This window comes from Lupinus angustifolius, chromosome LG03 (assembly GCF_001865875.1).
Source record: "Lupinus angustifolius cultivar Tanjil chromosome LG03, LupAngTanjil_v1.0, whole genome shotgun sequence".
In the NCBI taxonomy this organism is placed as follows: domain Eukaryota; kingdom Viridiplantae; phylum Streptophyta; class Magnoliopsida; order Fabales; family Fabaceae; genus Lupinus; species Lupinus angustifolius.
The window spans coordinates 23,106,769-23,107,324 of NC_032011.1; positions in this window are offsets into that span (position 1 = coordinate 23,106,769).

A 556-nucleotide genomic window follows, 5' to 3' on the forward strand; every position below is an offset into this window, starting at 1 on the left:
GAGGATGAGGATAGGATGAGGACGAGAATGAGGATAGGATGGGGATGAGGAAGAGGATGAGGGCGAGAATGAGGATGAGGATAGGATGTGGACGAGGATGAGGATGAGGACAGGATGAGGACGAGAATAAGGATGAGGATAGGATGAGGAGTACATTGAGGATGGGGAAGAGGATGAGGAGTACATTGAGGATGGGGAAGAGCATGAGGATGAGGAGGAGGATAGGATGAGAATGAGAATGTGGATGAGGATAAGGATATGATGAGGATGAGGATGAGAGTGTGGATGAGGTTGAGGATGAGGACGAGGATAATATGAGAGCGAGAATGAGGATGAGGATGAGGATAGGATGCGGAAGAGGAAGAGGATGAGGATAGGATGAGGACAAGAATGAGGATGAGGATATGATTAGGACAAGAATGGGGATGAGGAATGGATGAGGAATGCATGAGGAGGAGGAGGAGGTTATGATGAGGACGAGAATGAAGATGAGGATAGGTTGAGGACGAGGATGAGCATTGGATGAGGATGAGAATACGATGAGGATGAGGATGAG